General features: G+C 38.8%; 1 long non-coding RNA gene across 10 annotated transcripts in view; it reads left to right on the top strand.

The window, feature by feature from the left end:
- The first annotated feature begins 217 nt into the window (after positions 1-217).
- The window catches only part of LOC121065599, a 31169-nt gene continuing 10344 nt past the window's right edge, over positions 218-21042 (top strand). For 2 of the 10 annotated variants that reach the window (XR_005817185.1, XR_005817181.1), the window contains exons 1-4: positions 218-286; positions 393-485; positions 6870-6966; positions 10730-12108. This is a non-coding gene — a long non-coding RNA (uncharacterized LOC121065599). Of the gene's footprint in view, positions 287-392; positions 486-1578; positions 1770-4940; positions 5046-6869; positions 6967-7505; positions 7787-10729; positions 12109-21042 lie in introns of all 10 variants that reach the window. The other 8 variants (XR_005817190.1, XR_005817189.1, XR_005817186.1 and 5 more) reach the window with 8 other exon arrangements.

The following is a 21042-nucleotide window of genomic DNA, read 5'->3' as shown; positions in this document are numbered from 1 at the left end:
CTCTAGCCAGAAAGAAGTGCTGTTAGCTTGCATGCACCCATTCATGTAATAGGGGAAAGTCCAGATACACATTCAATGGAAAATGTGAGTAAGCAAAATATTTGTAATGAGGTGGTTTTAGTATTCGTGCCAAGACAAATCAGAGAAGGGAAGAAACACACATCTTGAGAATATTTCCTCTCATGACAAAGATGTGACCATATAAGCACATGGTTTGAAACAGGAACAGCACATCTGAACAAGCAGTGAACACCCTGCACCTTCACCCACGATTAGAGTTCAGTAGGTACCAGTACAGCAATTTTTTTCCTATATTTACCCCCAGTAATCTGTCCAGATACAACCATAGGTTATTTGTCCTGTTTTCTTTTTTCATTCTTCCTGACCTGAAGCGGCTGTTCTTTCGAGTTTGTGAAGCAAGGTTGCAAGAACCTTTACCTGGACATACCTAAATGTGGAAAATGAAGATTCAAGCTCCTGATCCGGTGAGTATGAGGTGAATATTGTTTTAAGCAGTCAGGCAGGTGCTGGGCTTGGATGAATGAAATCAATGGTTACTTGTCTTAACCAATTAAGATTAACCTATTAACCTTAACCTATTAAGATTATTTTCTTTTTTCATTGTGGAAATGCCACCTTTTCAATATTCAGTGTTGCTGCAGAAAAAATCTGTTCTGATGAATCACCATTCTATGAAAAAAAGTTTCCCTGCAAAGTACGCAGCCAGCAGTACTACCATTACCACAAATTACTTTCTTTTAGGGTTCAATCTGGTTCCTGTAGAAGCCAGTGGAAAAACATCTGATTTCAATGAACATTGGTCAGGATTAGGCGGCTACTGTATCGTAGCTTTTAGGAGTGTTCTGAAACAAACACTGTAGTAGCTGGCTCCCAAAAGTCACTAAGAGGAAGAAACCCCATCCCTATTTTAGAATAATGGCTGACAAATTCAAGCTTTATCATGCCATAAAATCAGTACCAGGCCTAGATCTCTATGTGCTTTCTTTTCTGCCTTCTTATCTGCACACTAAAATTTTTATCTTTCCTTCTCTTATCTCAATCTAATCTAATCCTCTGTGCCAAGTCATTGTGATATTGGTATTGCTGGCTCTGTACCAGATTGCTCCCTTTCAAAGTATTACAGGGATGATACGGAGAATCCTTTCTTGATACTCCTCTTTTTTTTTTTTTCTTTTCTCTTGTAGAAAAAAAATAAATCCATTATTGTCTTTTTCTTCTGTCACTTTGTTTCTTTCCTTTAGCTGTCTTTTTTCCCCTCCACAATTATTTTACCACAGTTCAAAGACAGTCTTATAAAATCTATTTTAGTTTTCTTTTCTGATGTCCAGATATTCTATTCCTGTCTGTCCCTTCCACTTTCTTCATCTCACATTTAATTGTTTCCTTGACACATTATAATTACTCCTTTTTAACTTATTTTCCCCTTAGAGCAGACCAGAACAAAAATGTGCATTAATAGTTCAAGCCTGTATGTATAACAGAGGTCCTCAGGTCTCTGTGAGATATAGCATCATGCTACAATCAATGTGAAATATAATCTGATGTCCTCTGATCTAGCAGTTAAAATTGCTGTTGTGGAACGACGAAGTGCAGGTGACCTACACGGAGCAGAACAGAGGAGACAAGGGGAGAGACGAGTGATGCAAATGTGAAGAGTTTAGAAGAACAGAGACCTGTGGACAGGACTGAAAATGACTGGGGAGGAGTAGGGAGCTGAAGAAGAGAGAAAGGAGAATTAGAAAATAAAGGTACCAAACCAAAGAGAAGTAATAGTAAGGGAAGAAGGATAAACTTGAAGGGAGTGAAGGCACAGAAGTAGAGCAGCTTCCATCTTTGCATTGCTTCATGGAGATTTAAGAGCAAAGATCAAGGATAGCAGATATTGCAAATTTAGGACAGGGTGCATTATTGAGAAGCAAGACGGCACAGTCTTTAAATGTCTGAATTATTTTATTTTAAGACTTATGAACACCACATTACATTTCCTGAGTCTCTTGACATTTCTCCCCTTCCCTCCCCTCCCCTCCCCTCCTCTCCCCTCTCCTCCTCACAAAACCACGATTACTTCTTTCATAAAACTATGAGTGCTAGGGCAGAAATCATTCTCCTTCATTTGGAGAATCTGTGAAATGCAAGATGCAAAAAAGGTTCATTATGAGTAGATCTTGGGTGAGGAAGACCATCTAAAGATCCCAGCTGTCTTTTAGCTGACCAAGGTGAAAGGACATCCTGGCATTACAGGAAATGAATTTGAAACTCTCCTCTCTCCCTTGCCTGCGAAGGGGCTCACCCCAATGGCTGTGTAGTGCCCTTTGGTTGCCAAGGCACCTGATCAGTACACAGGCTCTCATCTGAGGGCAATCTATTAACCCACACACTATATCCAGACAGGTACAGTCTATTTCTGAGTCCTTTTAGCTGCCCAGTCCTCCACGATGCGCTTTTCCTTCAGCTGCAGAAATGGGGAGTCTTGTTATGTAAATATACTCTATACTGAGCTGAATTTCAGAAGAAAAAGGGAGAAGAGTGGAGAGAACTTCTGATTGCTACCAAATGAATGGTAAGCAGCAGAGGACAGACAGAGTTCCTTTCTGTGGTGATGCTCCTGGAAAACATAAAGGACAAGTATTTATTGGGAAAGAGTAATAACAACCTATGCTCTTAAAGCTAGAGAAGGCATTTCCAGAGACCTTCCTGAAACAACAGAAATCTCCTGGTTTCGGTTACTCATCTGTCATCGTTCTCTGCACTTACGGGGATTGCTCCTATTGTACTCTGAGAAACTGAAAAAATGACAAGTTCCCTGCCTCTTGTGTAAGACAATCTCAGTACTGCCTTATAAAGAAATGAATAATTGGCATTTATTCTGTGTACGTTGGGTGAGTAGCCCAGTTCTATTGCCTGCAGGATGATCTTACCTTGGAGAGTTTCAGAGAGCTCAGGTTATTTCTAAGCAGTCACCTGGGTATGATGCCTGGCTCTCTGCCACGGCTGAGCAATCATGGCTGCAGACAGGGAATCTCTCCCGCATAATCCTGAACCCAGGGTTATGATATGTGTGCAGGCAAAGCAGAGCAAGGGGACCTGGCCACAAGTTTGTAAAGCAGGATCAGCCATTGCAGGGTGGGGGGTGTTAAATCCCAGCAGTTGTCTCATGTCTGTCAGTGGGGGCTGCTGCACCAGCTGCAATGCCTCCTGCTCCGCGTTCTGCTCGTTCCTGCAGGGGATGACATAGGCACTCTGCAAAACAAATAGCAATTTGTTAGAGCCTGATGACAAATTCACATGTTGGCTATGAGTGCACATGTAAGAGGCAGAAAAAGCAACTTCCAGCTGGACAATCTCACTGCACCTTCTATTAGCTTGAGTTGGCAAAAGCTGCCTTATATCTCATCTCATAGAGCTGTTTCCTAAGACCCTTGGTGTATTTTTTCTGTCCCCATACAGGGAAACAATGAAATGCCATCAGCTGGGTGAAGAAATTAATTGCATGGGTGATGTCTGCTTCATACCTTCACAAACAGACTATCTAATGGCCTCACAACACACAAGTAGCTTTGTGTAGACTCTATCAGTGGGTGTAGGTGCAATAAATCTGACAAACAGAGCTAGTTTTAATAAAGAGCTTCTTAGAGTCAGAAAGAAAATAAACTCTTCTCTCATTGAATGTATTTCAAGATTGACCTGTAAAGCCCTCCCAGGTGGTATATAGCTTGCTGAATCTGCGTTTTCTGTCTTTTGGAACAAAGTCAGATTATTCTCACTGTGATGAGCTTTTACTTCTTTCCCAGATCAGACCTGGAGAATGTCTGCTTCTGTAGTGGTAGATGTGTGTCCCAAAGGGACAAGCAACAGTCTTTTAGAATTGAACTTCTGCCAACCATTTTCACTCTTTAGCAGAACTGTTCTGGAAACACTCATCCTACCCATTATATTTTTCAGTAAAATTCAAACACACTACAAAATCCCATGTATTTTGATGAAACTTCAGCATTTTTGAGGGAAAATGTTCTGACATTTATGAAATAGGATGCTTCACCTTTCTATCAAATTTTATGTCAGTACATCCAAGAAACATTGCCTCATGGTATCAGTAATTCCTACAGATGTTTTACTGGAATTGTCTTCTAAGTTGCATTTCCCCTCTAAGTCAAGAAGGTATTACTAGCCACTACACACAGATAGTAAGACATGCGTCATGTTACAACGACATGGACAAAATAATTCATGGCACCTTCTCAGGTGATTTATGTCATCTTTGTAGAAAATCTGTATCTTGTGCTAAGCAAGGGTTTTCTTGTGCTAAGCAAGGATTTTCAGTGACTATCTGAAAGATATATATATATATATTTTCTTCCAAAATCAATATTCTTGCACAGGAAAAAAACACACCACAGAATTCTCTGACTTTTCATATGAACAGGTTGCCATTTTCATTTGCTATGGAAAACTTTTATCAAGCAAGATGTAGACACACATTTTTTTCTTATTTCTTTTTCCAGGAAATTCATGTTTGCAAAAAACATTTCCACTTTTAATTCTTCTCTTACTTGGACTTCTATTTATTTTCTCAATGTGAAGCTGTGTGTGGGAGAGATGTACCTTTGGAGGCTGCTATATCTTTTTTTTTTTTTTTAATGTTTCAGAGAAAGATGATTAATATAAATATGAAAGGCAATCTCAAACGCTGCTACAGTTATCCATACCTCTGGGATTTCCAAACCTGAAAGTTGGTGCAAAATGTGTGAAAGGAGTTGTTTAAGAGTGGTAGCTGAAGGAAACAAATTACGCTAATTCACTGATAAGTGGCTGGTTCCCTAGTGGCTTCTGGGTGATTTGCCATTGATTTGTGAATTTGTATGTGATTTGGAGCCTTCCTAATTAAGAGGCTGCTTCTCTTTTTCATTTCTTCTTGACAGTAGAGGTCAGCTGACTCGACATTATTTTATTTGAGTGACTGGCTTTACTGCAATGACTGCAATGGGGATTTTCCTTGACACGATGTGGATTTTGTCTTCCATCAGGTCTGAGAGTGCTCCTGTTCAGGGAATCTCTATTTTCAAGAATTTTCTTCAGAAAATACATGTACTTAATTTGTAGAAGATGGAACGTTAACTGATGTATTAGTTCCTAACCAATAAAAACTATTTTGGACATTGCAGAGGTGTTTAGGGAACTTGCAATTTACAAATTTTATAAAATTAGTGAAGTCAATAATATTGTAAAGGTAACCAACAAATATGTTTCTGGTGGAAATGTGTTTTTGAGGAAATATTAACTATCTCTTACATAAAATTTTAACTTCTGTGACTATGTCAAGAGAAAGGTCCTACTTAAACTAGAATCATGCTTCTAACCCAAACAGTTTAATTCAGGAAGGAAAAGGAGGAAAAATGAACTTTTCTGAATGGACATTTGGTTTCTTTTTCAAACAACCTTTTGACTTTCCAAAGTCCTTTTAGTTACAGCTCTACTGGTTTTGCATAAGAAATACAATGAAGACAAAAGTCCCCTCAAAACATGAAAAAGCAGGTACATAGAGTAACAAGAACTGCAGAAGTCTATATCGGTGTGCTATACAGTTTTTCTTCTGCACAGGACAAGATAAGGACAAGGACAGTCAATAAATTCCTTATTAGCAGTCAGTAGTCTGATGGTCTGATTTTGAAGCCATAAGCACGGTAAATCTCTAAAGGGTTATTACCCCTTAAGTATAAATCTGTTGAAAATGTATCCATATTGCCCCCAAATGCTTTAGCAGCTCTCTGAGTGAGTGATATCCATTTAAGCAGGCTATCACATTATATGACATACATTTTAGTTTGATCTGCTGAAAATAGATTAACTGTGTTCTTTTATTCATTGTGCTGGATGCACAACAAACCAGCTTACTTGGGTATTCATTTAGCATGTCTCCGTTGCATAGGATTTTGTCTGATGGAAGGAAAATCTTCTGCCTTAAGTGTACTGGTTGATTTCTTTAACAGCTATTCAGATTGCTGGTCTCCAACATCTAAAGTTAAGTTTTCTATTCTATCTTTAATAGGACTGAGTAGAAAAGGGTGAGAAATGGGGGGGAACCTCCATCACTTAATTAGAACAGATGGATTTTACATTTGACTATGAATCAACTTTATCCAGATATGACAAAAATAGAGTTTATGGTTCAGGGGAAACTTCAATATTTGGAAATTTTATTCCACACGTATTTGGAAGACAGTTAAAATGAAGATACTTTTGACAGAGGCACTTTCAATGCCAGTGACCAATGTTGTTTGAGGCTGGCTCCTTAAGTTGCATTTGATTGTAGCAATATTGAATGAATCTTGCCCTTTTCACTTCTGCTCTAAACAATGCTAAAAATTGGACAGGATGAAGAATCAGCTGGCCAGGGAATATGAAAACTCTGTCTTGAGTTTGAAAGGGGCTGCCTGAATACTGTAACCTGCAAGCCTCAGCAGAGCCCCGGGAACCCTCAAGCCTTCCAGTCATAGGCTGAATTTCATCCATGGAGAGGTCTTTCTGTGATGTGTTTTGGGTCAGCGAGTCACCATTTCCCTAAGAAATTCCTTTAGAATATGCAAAATTCCTTTCTTGCTTATTCAACCTCTAACAAAATGATGTGGGAGTTTAGTAGAGTTGTGGGGAAGGTGGGGAGAGGCAACGAAGAAACTTATACAAATGTTTTCTTGCTCCTTTGCATCCACTTGTTGGGGATGCAAATTATTTTATTACTATTTTCCCGGTTTCCATTTTTTGTTTTTATTTTCTCCAAAATGCTGATATAAAGTCTCATTACTCAAGTGTTTTAGTCTTTTTAATTTTTATTTATTTATTTATTTATTCAGGCAGTGAGGCAGAAACACAGTCTGGATAAGGATCTAAATTTTGAGCTGTTTATCTGAAGCAAGGCTGGGTGCCTGCCCATCACTGGCTGCAAAGCATGTAAGTGGCAGGTCTGTTCTCTGCCTTTGCATCCTTGCTGCTTCTGTTTGATTAACTCAGCAGCAGTTGGGCATTAGCTGGATGAAACCAGCACTCCAAATGAACATGTTTATTGAGAAACATAGGATGAATAAAGAATTAAATTCTGAAGCTAAAAGGAATTGTGGTTTTCCTGCAGTGTTGGATAGTTGTTGAGTAAAAAACAAAATAAAACAAAACAATCACAAAAATATGGCTTCTATGGTATCTATTCTATATTAACACTTCAGGGACTGAGATTCTTATAGGTGGTCATTAGCCATGTCTCTGGGTAAAGAAACAATTACCAAGGAACATTTAGATAGGCGTTGTGTGGACTGGATCAACCCAGGCACAGCAGATTGTTTAGACTGGGTGAACAGGGCTGCCTTGCTCTCTCTGCCTTGGCAGAAATGCAAAACTCTCCCAGAGGAGGAGGATTCTTATTTAGGTTGCACTTTGTACATAGCTTTTTAGTAACGGCACTGGCAGCTTTCCTTTCTGCTGTTGTCCTTTTAAAGATCCAGCAATAGAGACTCTCTCAGGGAATAACTCAGCCATGCATGACTGCTGCAAAAGCAAGGCACTTTCAAAACATGAAAAGGAAAAAGGTGGATTGAAGAGAAGATGGAAGAGGACAGCATGAAATCAGCAGAGTGTGTTCAACAACAGGCAAGAGCTACAAGTGAAAATAATGTGATCAAGGGTTGTACGTGGAAGGAAGATTGGCATGTATCAAGAACAAGAGGACAGTAAGGAAGAGAAAGTAATTTTTTAATGAGGATTCAGGCTATAAAAGAGGGTAGGTACTCAGCTGGGACTCTCTTCTGCAGTCTTCATTTATTTGCAGTGGCACTGGCACAACCATTTTTTTCAGCGAAGCTTGTTGCAGAAACCACTGTGGTGTTTTTGTGAGCAAAGGTAAAACACTTCAGGCTTCATTATGAGGCAATGAACATACTGTCAACTGTCTACTAATGAATGAAAATTCAGTATATAAAAATCAAAAAATTCATACAATGCTTATTCTAACTCACACTTGAAGGCTAATGGAGAACCCAACAATTAGTGGAATGGAGAAAGAAAAGTAGACTGTTTTTCAGAATAAGGAATACAAATGGATCTATTAGCACCTTGAGGATGATGGAAAAGTAGAGTCCTATGAGATTAAGATACAAATAGAAGTATATTTATATGTTGTATATCGTGGCAAATACAGAATTCCTTCTATCTGCACATAGCTCTAAACTCAGACAGGTAAAACAGAAACTCATAGGTAAATTCAACTCTAAAAGGGCTTGAAAACTCAGCAGAAACACTTTGGAAACCTGAATCAATTTGCTTAATATACTAAATTATCAAGTTTTGATATTGTTTTCTTAGGAGCTAGTGTAATATTTGTCCTCAAATTTAATGGGGAAATACAGTGACATTTAACCTAAAAGGACAGTTGAAGTTATTTTTATGGTAGACTGCTTTTCAGGAGAAAAAAAAAACCAGCCATTTCACAAAGAAAACAGTTGTTGCAACTCATATTATTTTAGTTGATTTTCACATTTACTAATTGGCAGATTCTTTTCATTTATGGGGAATACATGGTAATACATAGTAACTGTATAGTAAAATATACACTACAACATATGGTAACTCTGGCTTTGCTCCCATTTGAAATCACAAGCATTGATTTGACTCAGTGAGGCAGATATTGTTGCCTGGAGGCTGAGTCGAATAACCTCTTATGAACCTCATTTGAGCAAATAACTAACATAAAGAGGAAATTACTTCCAAGTAAGCAGCAAGCGAGCAGGAGATCAGGCTATCCTGACCCTAATTTGATCTTTCTGCCATTCATTATAGTCATCTTTTGGTTAATGATTTGGCTCATGTGGTGAGACTGGTATGCGTCTCCCCACATTCATCCAGGCTGTGGCAGAAATGTGGACTCTTTTCTGACCTCCAGAGATGGTGAGCAGCTGCAGACGAGGCAAGAAAAGCTCCTGCTCTCCACATTTTTCAGGAAATTCATTTTCCTCATTGCCACTAAATGTTACTATTACACCATGCAGCTAAAAATGAAGATCACAGATCTCCAAAATACGTCCTTCCTTCATGTCATGTGTGAGCTTCTGCTAGGCTTATAGGTGGTCTTTGACCTAGGCTAAATGGAAGTTTAATAATGTAGAGAGTTTTAGAACCAGGGAATTATTGCCTTCTATTTTCAGTACTCCGGGTGAAAACAATCTGTATTAAAGTCAGTAAAAGAAGAGGCTGCTTAGAGGAGAGTTAGCAGATTTGGTGTGTAATGACACTTCGTATACTAAAGAATGAGGCAATAAAGTTTTCTCTGAGATCTGCTGAACCCATTCTCAAAATCCAGTGTTATGGGAGGCTGAGCACTGTGGAAAAGACCTCCAGTGCTAGCCTGGATTTAAGACTATGAATAACAAAATTTTTATTTGGGCTAACTAATCCAAAGAGCAGAAAATTATTACAAACTTCCTTTGAATTATTCCTCATGGATCTTATTTTTATATTCATCTTGCTCATATTGAAAATTTGTTTCTCATTATTTTGTTCAAAGAAAAGCAGATTAACAATTGTTGATGCTATTTGAATTCTGGTCAATTTGTAGTCTTCTGCATGTTGCACCCAGGTGTACCAGCACACGGTCAGACTGGGGCTATTGTGGAGTCCAAGCTCTCAATGAGCAAGGGCATCCAGGATTTATGTTTATCTTATGTATTTAAATACCCGAAAGTCACAAAGTCCCCAAACAGAAAATTTCCATACAGGCAGACTAAAGAAATTTGCAACCGGAATGGCACATTTACACACACAGGACAGGACTGTTATCTACTTGGATTAAGGGATCAGCCTACATTCCCAGGCGCTTGACGCTACGTGGTATATTGAGACAAATTATGGCCTGGGTGGAGCTGAGGGTACATGAAGGTTACAAGAGCAGCAGTGAGTCACTGGTAGAGGAAACTGTTGGCTGAGCAATGAGAGTAATGCTTTTTAATTCACAGACTAATAAAGTAAAGTAAGCTGAGGTGTGTGGGCTATGCAATCTAGTAGGCTGGCAGGGAAGCAGTGCCTCACACACATCACAAGGTATTGAACAGCTGCCTGTGAGAGATAATATTTCATGGGGACTTTTGGAAGCATTTTTGTTACTGTCTGGCCCTTAACAGCTGCCCCTGCTCCTGCTTCTCTCCTGTTTTGGACCTAAGACACTTGCATAAGCTGCTGCCTGGTAGTGGAAGGAAGGAAGGAAAAATCCTAAAAATGGCTGCAGTGCAGATGATTTACATTCTCTGGATTGCAACGAGGCAAGCCAGGGCACAGGTACTTATTTTCATCCTTGATTCTCAGCTTCCTCTTTTCCTCTCTGCGCTCAGCTCACCAGAGAGGTGACACAAGCTCTTCCTGTTGAGTGCTGCATACCAACCCACACTCTTTGGAGGTATCTCTCAGTACATTGCTGAGGAAAAGCTGTTGTTCTGACTCAGAGTCACAGCTGGCAGCTGTTATTTGACTACAGATTTTTCCTCTGTACAAGATGAGGTTTGGGACCAGTCATTACTCTGTACTAAAGTTGATTTTGTGTTATTATGTGCATTTTTTTTTCAATGGTAAAAGTAGAAGAAAATTGGTGCTATTTTAATCCCAAGGATAATAAAAAGGAACAAGTTTCCTGATCTTAACCATTCTAAACACTTTTTTTTCTTTCTTCTCATTTTAGATGAGTTTAAAAGCCTGAACCATTGGAATTTCTTAGCAGCAGTATGATGCCTCTGCTTCAGCACTTGTAACCCCCTCTCAGGAGGAGCGGTGCTAACCCACTAGAGTGCCCAGACTGTAAAGGTCTTTTCATAACATAATTACTGGAGCTCAAAATATATGAAGAATGAAACTGCCAGTTATCCAAATATCTTGGAGAAAGATAGACAGGGACATGCAGTTTTGGGAAGGAAACCCATTTGCCATGATTAGATTTAATATGTTCAGCAATATTCAATAATGCTGTATTTCTCGAGTAACATTCGTTATTAAGAAGGATAATAAATTAAGAGCCATGTAAAATATTCCTGTATAGTCAACTTAAGAAAATAAGGGAATAATTTGAAACATTCATTGCCTATTCTAAGGTTCTTGACTTACATGATTCTTGGCAAGACAGAAGGAAGTCTCCAGTCCTCGGGTTTGAACTTGAAAATATGACACTATTATTTCATTTGCATTGTTTACATGGAATAATACGTGTGTAAGGTAACCCAGAGGACCTTCCCTCTCCTCAGAAAATGTGCTTTTCTTTGGGAATATGCAGACTCAAACCATGATCTTACAAATAATCACACTAGCATTTAATGTGAGGAGTCCTATTGATTTCAGTGGGACCACACACAGTAGGAAAATAGAGCATGGGTAGAAACACTTGCAGATTCAGACCAAAGAATCTAGACTATATAGACAGACCCCATAAAACTAGATAGTTCTCTTCAGCTAGGGGACTAAATTTTTTAAAATACAAGAGAAGCTGACAATGCATTCTATAAAATATTTCAAATAATCAAAAATTTGATGCTGTTCCAAAAAATCAGTTCAACATTGGCATTTTATTATTATTAATATATTTAACAAGTTAGCTATTATAATTAAAAATAATGTTTGAAATAAGGCATTGCATCACTGAGGATTTCCCCCATTTTCAACACATTTTCTTTGCAAGAAAATTGCATATTCTTCCAAACTCCCTACTGTAGTTGCTCAAAATAGTTGTGTGTACTGCACCAAATTACCATAAACAATTTTATAGGGAATATGCTTGTAAAGGACTGACAAAGGATTGTGGTTTAAATTTTCAATGGGAATGTAAAAAAAACATATATGGAGTATAAACAGATGCCCAAGGGATGTATTTTAGATATAGGCATAAAAGGTAGTATTTAACCATTATAAACAAAAGCCAGAACTTGAGTCATGGTTACCCAGGTTGGGACATCCACTGAGTCCAGTGCTCTTGGGGCCGAAGACCCTTGGAGCCACCTAAGACAGATATAGCCCTTCCAGGTCTGGCACTCATTGGGATGTCTGTGCACAACACTCTACTGAACAGTGAAGGTAAGTTCAGAAGCACCAGTGTCTCATTTCAAAAATAACTTGGATACTTGGAGACCTGTTTTCTAAAGGACCCTATTTAAACACTTGTGATTAAAGTGCAGATCCTTGTCAGCAGCTTGTTTCTTCTAAAGTGGAAAACTAAGTACTATCTTAGCTGTTTGCACATTACCATCCAGTTTCACTTCTGGTGTAGAGACCCATTTAAATTGTTGCAGTAGTACTTTGCTCCACGTAGCACATACTCAAATATACATTATTTTTCTAGCTGGGTAGACACACCCAATCCAGTTTCTAGCTTCCTACATGTTTTCTAGCATCTCTCACCTGCAGGATAGAGGCCTGGTTAGAGAACATAGCCCTGGAGAGTGGGGTGCATCCAACTTTGTTTCAGCTCCAGGTGTCCTACTTCTCAGGAACATGTCCTGTTTGGCAAGTTAGGGGGGGCTTTTTTCCTTCAGCTTTTTTCTTCACTTAATTTCTTGCTTTTCTGTCTTTACTCCTAAAGTGCAGACTACTTAATTAACAGAAAGGAAAAGATCTAAGGAATTGAGAAACATTGTCCCCAGATACTCTAAAGCAGATACATAGAGAACCTTGGGCACAGATTCAGTTATGCAAAGAGGTATATGTATGTGGATCTTCAAAATAAATGTCATAATCAAATGTCATAATCATAACACTTTAAGAGAGGTTTTTTTTTTTTTTTTTTGAGTTCATGGCCTGTGAGTTAGAGCTCACACACAAAATACCCTCTGGCTCTGCCTTGTGGAGCATTTTTCTTCTACATGGCTGCTTATTTGCTGGGGAGGTGTTTGTGTTATGCACTGATCCATGAATTGTACAAAGGAATTACACAAGTCAAGTTTTAGGTCTGTGAAAGTCAAGAAGCCTGAACTTATAATGCTATGTATAACTTACAGAATTGACATATCTACAACTGAAAATGATTGCAGCAGTCAAAGAAATGCATCAATTTGCAGACAGACGAACCAATCTAACTGTAAAAGAGGAGACTAGCTATAACATTGCCATCTTTAGCATCAAATTCCTACTCAGGACTTCTGCTAGTCTTATACTGGCAGTAATGCTGCCTCTGCTACCAAAGACTGTGGCCTCCAGGGCCACCACCAGCTGGGAGAGAGCAGTGGGAACTCTGACTCTCAGAATAGAAATTCTCCAAAACAACTTGTGAATCTTGTCCCAGGAGGCCAAGGCTTTCTGAAAATCAGTAGTGTTGGCTCCTAAATCTCTCAGAGGCTTTTGAAAATATTCTTAAGTCACAAGATGTGAGATTCTGTAAGGTTTTGACTGTTGTGTTAATATCTGCTGTAGAATAAAGGCTAAAGCAGATGTGGGAAGTGGGAGGGTAATGAATAAGGCAGTTTTGAAAGGGCTTAAAAGGAACTGAAGGAGCCTGCAATTTTATGGACCTAGTGTTTTTATTCTACCAAAAGGAAACTGTTGAGACACCTTCCCAGGTAAATTTGTTTTATCCAGTTCTAGTGGTAATTGTGTCTTTGAATATGGTCCGTCCAGCATTTGCTTTTCTCAACACTTTTAGTGTTTTTTTCCTTTGAGGAAAATTTCCTTTGAGTTGCTATTCTGAGCAACTTTAATAATTGGAAGCTTACAGTTGTGGAAAAGCAATTCACAGTAGCTATTTTTCTCAGGCAGGACAAGAACACCTTAAAAAAAAAAAAAGGATAAATCTTTTCTTTTACAATTGCCCCTTTAATAAACTGTTTGTTTAAACCACAGTTTTTGTCCTCAGCAGTGAGGCTTGTTCCTTATTTAAGGCAGGATGACAGGGTTCTTCCCGTTTGGAAAGGCAATGAAGCTGGTGCTCCAGAACAGAGCCACCCATTCTTCTTCTGGGAGCTAATTGATTAGCCTCAGAGCTACGGACATGTACCAAGGGACTCAAATAAGAAGACTTCATTTTTCTTTTTGAATGAGTTATTTCCCGGGGCTGTCTGTATTAGACAGATGTCCAGGTGGTCTCAAATTATTTACAACTACAGGAACCTCTGTGGTCATAGGATTATCTGCATGGGGAAGCACATTTGAAAGTCAGTATTTCCCTTCTCAGAAAACAGGACAACCTTTGTTAGTGCATGTTCTTATTTGGAATATCTTTATACTAAGCTAAGAGAACCTAAGCATATAGATCTCACTTTCCAGTCTCTTGTGAGTACTGATTTCCTTTAAAAGAAGAACATGAGAGAGAGAGAGGGAGAGAGAGGGGAGAGAGGGAGAGAGAGAAACCTTAAATGTGTTCCATACTTTTATTACGTTTCTGATGATGTACATCTACACAGTAAGTGGAGGAATTGAATACTATGTCTTCTGATCAGCCTACTCATTAAAGATCAGTTCAAGTGTTGGACTTTATTTGTACAAGTTTGGATTGTGTATTTATAAACAATATACTATAAGGACTTTCCTACAACACTTACCTCTTCTGATCCCCTGCTGAGGAGAAGCATAACCTTTTAAAGAACTCTTAGTGCCTAAAATTCATTCTACAGCAGAACTACTCACAAATGGGGCCCAACCTTCCTGCTGTTCCTGTTTTTGTTGTTGTTGATTTTTTTTTTATTGACATTGCCTTCATTTTCACAATGAAACTAGATTTTTAGCCCATGGCAATCAATATAATCGACTTTTTCAGTTTTAGCAATTATTTCTTTTCAGACTGTTTTCAGGGTTATTCTTAGGCTGCCGGCATCTGTTCAGCCTGGCAGCCAGATGAATATTTTAAGAGGAAATCTGACAGTCTGCATATATCTCCTGTAGTACTAGTGCCAAGAGAGTCTCTATTTTAAATACCTATAGAAATGTGTATATACACTTTTATAAAATATGGTAGCCGGGTTATAGACCTGATTTAGTTTTTAGTTTCAGAGTTTGTTTTTGTTGAATCATAGAATCATATAAATTAGGGATGGAAAAGTTGTATTAGGTCATTTAATCTATCCCACTGCCAAAGTGGGATTGTTCCCTGCAGTACATTTTCCAATGTTTTATCCAGTACTTTTCCATTCTCTGTGTTGGGCTTACACTTCACTTCAGCTTTTCATTCAGTCAGGCTTATGTTTTGTCTTTTTAAGTGTTTTCCTTCGGAATTCATTGAATTCTGTTACCACCATGTGGTGATAACAACAGTGATGCCTGTTGCTGCTTTTCAGCTATATGAGAAACTAACTAAAGTTATTAAGTTATTATGTTAATTATGTTAATTACTATTATAAAGTTATTATGGCTATGTTAGAAATGTATCTTTCTCTCATCTAACCATGAGAGACATTGTAAATTTACCCTTCAATGGGTAGAGTTGGGGGTTGTATTTCTGAATTGCTAACAGCACATATGCTGTTTGTTTGCTATTTTCTTCTGTCTGGTGTGAGTTTCTTCGCTTCCTCGGCTATGGGTAATACATGAAGTATGTATTTCCTCAGGTCTTTCTTTAATGTTTCTTAGTCACTCATTACTTAAGCAACACTTCATTAATATCAATCGATAACCTTTGAAGAACAGGCAAAGTTTTACTATCTTCACTTATACTAAATGTGAAAACTTTTTTTCTCTGACAGTGATAAATTGAAAATGTTGTCAAGAGAGGTCCTAAGCTGGTAGGATCAATACAAAGAAGTTCATGTTCAGTAATTACTAAGGCAGAGATCATTTCTACAAGCCAGATCCACACTTGGCAGCAGGACTCAGGCTGTGTTGGTGCTGTGGTATCTGTGTCTCATGCACTCGAGGAATTTCCATAGCATTTATCCCTGCTGGTGCTCAGTGTCTGTGCCTGGGTTCCTGGAACAGGATGGAGTTGTGTCCACGGGAGATCGAACAGTGCATCCTCACAGTCACTGCAAGCAGGCTTGATGCTTCCTGGAACCAACCAACAAGTGCAACAGCTCTGCCATAAGACAGAGCATGCCAGTGAGATGACCTGATGTACAGGCATGCTCCCTCCAGCTTCGTCACGCAGCATGTAGGGTCTCAGGCACAGATCTGCAGAAAAAGGAAAAGTCTGCAGAACCATGTAAATTTAGGTCAAAATGAGAGTGTAACTGTGTTGATTAGCTGTTCTTCAGCTTTTCTGACAAAGACCTTTGAATATAACATTCCCCTGTACTGATTTCCAGCATGAGTAAGTATCAAAAATCTTTATATAGCAGCCTTATAGCAACCAACTTCCCTGTTAATGAGATGTTAACCCTCATTGCTTTTAAATGTGGTGGTTTCTGAACAGAGAGGCTCTGTGGGATTTAATTAGAGTGATTTAACCTTTTCCCACTGAAATGCTGGCCCTACATACTTTTCATTTTGAGCTTGCTTGTTGCATCTCCCTCTCAAACAAACCTGACTGATGCATTAGTTAATGTTTGAAAAATTCTGTGAGGATGTAAGGGACTAGGAAGCAGAGTATTGTCATTAATACACAGAACTGCTAGTCAGGAGACCTGGGTTCTCTCCCAGCTGTATTGCTGATTTCCTGTAGCTGTATGTGAAGATGTAGTCATGCCAATAAAGTCCAAATGAACTGTGCATGACCTGGCCATGTCAGCTACAGCCAGCCAAACTATTCAGAACTGCTTGCTAAAGTTTTAGGCACCTCGGTTGAGCAGAATAATTTGAAAACTTTGTGTTACTTTCCTATTACACTGTTTCTGATAAAATTTTCTCATGATTTATAGCACCAGAATTGGCACCAGGATTGAGTTTCTATTTCCCTCTGTTTCTTGATCTATGAAATCAGAGTGATGAATGCTTTTGTGTCTTACCAGGATTAAAAAACAGTTAATCTTATTTCTTTAATGCCTTTGAAACAAAAAGTGCTGGGAAAGTGCAAAACAAACTCTAAAATGCTGTGTTTCTCCCATCTCACTCTGTCTCTCATGCACATCTTGTACATTCATGAAGATGAAATGCACCTCTGTAAGACACTGCGGCTCTGCTTGTTTAACACATTTCCTGGCTTAGGCTGGAAAAATGACTTGTGAATAGGGTTAGACTTCACCCACTGAAATTTCTTTGGCAGGTGACAACATATGAGATCATTTTACACAGTTCTAATCACCATTAAAACCTTCACCAATACTAGTCTAGTGAGTCAAGACAGAGCCTATTTGACCCAATGCAAAGAAAACCACTAGTAAACCTACTGGCCGTCTCAGTTAACAACTCCCCTCCCCAAATCATTCTGTGCCAGGATATTTACAGAGAAGAGCAATTATATATATATATATATATATTTTTTTTTTTTTTTCCGAGCTTACTATGTATAATTTCTCCAGAAGAGATTTATCAATTCTTTTCAAATTTTCTGGAGTAAAAGCTGGGGAGCCTAAAGGGTTTATGTCAGCCCCAACATGACTTGACTGAACTGTCTTAATCTGTGGACCAATTTGCTCTACAGCCCCCTAAGGAAGGAACTTGTTGATTTTGGCAGTGTTTACCTTTCCTACAAACAAATACATAGTTTTCCAGACCGGCTGGCTCTTAAAAGTCACTTGAGAGCTGAGGAAAAAAAAAATCTGCCGCAGGCTGCATCAGTATTCTTTTTCCTGTGTTTTAGGGAAAGCTTTTGTGTTCTCCATAGCTGCTTGAGGATAATCCGTAGAGTCAAGATTATTCACAGAGTCAATAGAAATGCCTGTAAAATTCTCTGAGTTGAGTTTCCTTCGGTGGGGGGAGAGAAAGATTCTGTCACACATACACACACACACACACAAGGATTATTGAGTAATTTGACTGTATTTTCAGCTACACTGGTGAAGAGACAAAATAAAGAAATAGTTTGAACTTGCTTGCCTTTCACTTGTGGGAACAACATGTTGTTCTTAATTTTCTCAATTTATACAGATCACACAACAATAATTTTTAGTGTGACTGATGAGTATTTGCTTTTAGACATTACATAACAGAAATCAAATCCTTGTTTCTAACCCAAACACAGCAGCCTCAAGTTTTTAATTATTCACACATATATCACATAAAGTGATGAGAGCCATGTAATTTACTGCAGAGCCATATCATTCACCTTTGACTGTCTAAATTGCACTTTCTTACTAGTTTGTCTGCACCAGAACAATTCACTTAGCAGACAGATTTTTTATTCTTTTCTAATACATTATTATTAAAGAACAAACAAACAAACAAACACACTTCTAAGAAAAACTGCTCCATCTTCTTCCAGTGCCTAGCGGTTGAGGTATTCTCCTAACATGTGTGCGCTCTAATCATTTAGTCTAAAGATATTGACCCTCACCACTTACATGGAAATAGCAATCAGCAGACTTTAAAATATTTTTCTGCTTCCATCAGAAGTTAAAAAAAAAAGAAAAAAGAAAAGAGTAACCTCACACTGTTCCTTCAAAGAAGAAATATTAGGTTTAGAAGAGGATGGTGGGCTTTGCATCTGATGAGGACAGAAACCAACCCCTCAACCTGCCCTGGAGAGAGCAGCTCGTTTGCTCCCCACTGAGCTGGCTATTTTGGGTCCTGTTTTGAGGTGCTAGTTCTCCCTTTTGGGGAACACAAGCACCTAAATCAGACCTGCAGTTTCCATACTGGAGATCTTAACACTTCTGGGACCCTAACTCTGTCATTAGATATAGCCCAAAGTCATTAAATCAAAGCTATTAAGTCATGTTTAGACGTTATTAGTATTTATTAGCTGAAGCTTTATTACCCCTTCGATGTTGATATAGCTAGACTCAATGAACCCAAGTACCTAGTTTTACATTCTTTAGCATGCAGGCTGCATTTTCCTATTTTTTTTTTCCTAATAATACCTCTCATCAAGGAGCCTGATGGTTATGAGACCAGTATGTGTTAGTGGGGAGAGGACACTCCTGCTAAACCCGCCAAAATTAAAACAGGGGGAATATATGAACTTTGTGTATAAGACCTCAAGGAGGTGAAAACTAAGAGAGAAAGATAGGCCTTGCACTTCCTCGCCCCCATGCTCATAAGAAAAGGATTTTGTGAGAATGATGAATATATGGAGTTTGCTTCTATGAGTTAGGCAACTGCACCTAGACGTAAACATCAGCGTTTTCTGGTGAGTCCTGTCCACAAATCATATGCTGCAGAAAACACACCTGCACTTTGGCCACCCCAGTGTACAGCCTGGTGTACAGTGCAGACTTATTGCTGGAAATATATTAATGCTAACATGGTAGGCTGAAGGGTGGCTTTCGTTTGCCATAGGCAAAAATCCTCCATGGTGATGTGGAGGGTAGATTGAGGTGTGTGTGAGCAGATGGACTTGGTAGGGTTTTAAACCATCCCAGCACAACCCCCCAAACTGGTGTCTGTCAGCACTTGAAGAACCTGGTACTGGTCTCTCTTTCTGCAGCTTTACTCTCTGATGTATTTATAGGCATCAGCCATATTCTCCCTTGGCAGTAATTTCTGCTAATTTAATTATAATCTTAGGTTTGCTGTTTCTTGCTACATTTCTTTCACATTTATTTATTTATTTAGTAATCTCTCTGAAAGTAACAATTTGGATAGCAGTTGAGTGTTTGCTTGTTTGATATAAATTCTTCTTCCTTCAAAGAGCTGAAATACATTCAGATGTAAGAAATTAGGGAGACCTCAACCAAAATGTTGAACAATTGGTAAGGTGTGAAAGGGTGAATTGGAGAGTCTGGTTCAAAATCTACTGCTTTGTGATCTGCAAAGACAGAAATTCTCCCTAAATTCACAGAATACTTGTTTTAGAAAGAAGGTGACTAATGCGTTGCTGCTCTATGCCTGGACCAGTGACTTATGCTGATGGCTGACAGCACAGCCTGTCTCAAGGAGGAATGGCCATGCTTACAAAAGCCAGAGATGCAGCAGATAGAAATAATGCTAGGAAGAATGTCACCCTCACCCTCTCAAAAGGTGTTAGTATTTTAAATTCCTTAATGGATTGTATCATATATCACACACAGTTTGTGTGGCTTTCCACTACCTCTGCTTATCTGACAACCATCATGCTGGAGTATGTATGCAGTTATACTCATTTATGGAACCTTATCCAGCTGCCCAGATTTTTGATCCTTTTCTGCTTGCCCAATCCATTGTTAATGTCTAGTGTCCATTGCTAAAGTATTCTCAAAGAACATTACAAAAGCCAGGTCTCTGTTAATCTTATTCAGGAAAACAGTGTGAAAACTCAGTGGAACCACTGGCAGTCAGAGTTAGGAGGAGTTTATGGATGCCCACATTACTATCACTACTCGTGTATGAGTGCATATAGACCCTCAAGAACTTCAAAGCTTGCAGTCCTGTTCATGTGCATCTTTTGTCTAGCCTATGATCCCATTTCTGAAAATGATCTGTGTGAATGCTTAAATAAGATTACAGGAAGGATGGCGTACATAATGTGATCCTTCCTTTTTCTTGTTCTTCTGGATGATCTATTAGGATTTCTGGAGTACTCTTTTCTCTCTGCATATGCATTCCCTTCCAGAAACACATATTAGTGAAAGCATTTATGATTCAATTGCATGTGCTTCTGCTTTGAGCAGTGCCACAAAGAAAATTGTCCTTGGCAAACCTGACATAGCCATCTGGCTGTGGTTCTGACCAGTACTGTGCAGCCACACCTCACTAAGTAGGCATAGCTAGGTATCTGTTGAGTGATGCTATTTCTGTTCAGACACATGCCATTGTGTGCTGTCATTTACACCAAATAATAGCATTACTGCCCTCATTATCTTATTATTTCCGGAATATGTTAGCTTTTTCCAAACTAGAAGGTGAACGTCTTTTGTGAACACTTCTGAAATAGTTTCAGTCAAAATGAGTCCAGCCAGCAAAGATCTTTTATTTAAACAGTTCTTTAGTCATTTTGACCAAGGTAGGTCAGGGTGTGATCAGACAGTCATTTCAGCTAGCAGTTCTGTATGTGTGACGAGCAGTTGTGGGGTG

The sequence above is a fragment of the Cygnus olor genome, chromosome 2, assembly GCF_009769625.2.
Source record: "Cygnus olor isolate bCygOlo1 chromosome 2, bCygOlo1.pri.v2, whole genome shotgun sequence".
NCBI lineage: Eukaryota > Metazoa > Chordata > Aves > Anseriformes > Anatidae > Cygnus > Cygnus olor.
Note: the sequence above shows the minus strand (reverse complement) of the source record. Positions and strands in the feature narration are given on the sequence as shown.